The sequence below is a fragment of the Seriola lalandi genome, unplaced genomic scaffold (genome assembly GCF_002814215.2).
Source record: "Seriola lalandi dorsalis isolate HSWRI2012SDOR001 ecotype SW California unplaced genomic scaffold, Sedor1 jcf7180002051955, whole genome shotgun sequence".
NCBI lineage: Eukaryota > Metazoa > Chordata > Actinopteri > Carangiformes > Carangidae > Seriola > Seriola lalandi.
The window spans coordinates 24,201-24,442 of NW_019522508.1; positions in this window are offsets into that span (position 1 = coordinate 24,201).

A 242-nucleotide genomic window follows, 5' to 3' on the forward strand; every position below is an offset into this window, starting at 1 on the left:
GTACCAACCTCTGTCTGAGTGTGTTGCTGGGTTTGAAATACACAGGGATACGGTGTTTGTTGAAGATCCTCCTGAGTTTTTCTGATACTCCAGACACATATGGAATGATGATGTTGTTTCTCTTGTTTAGTTTTTCTTTCTCAACCACTTTGCTGGTTTTCTTTCTGGAAGTAGCTGCAGTTTTCACAAAGGTCCAGCTAGGGTAACCACAAGTTGTGAGGGCATCCCTCAGGTGCTTGTGT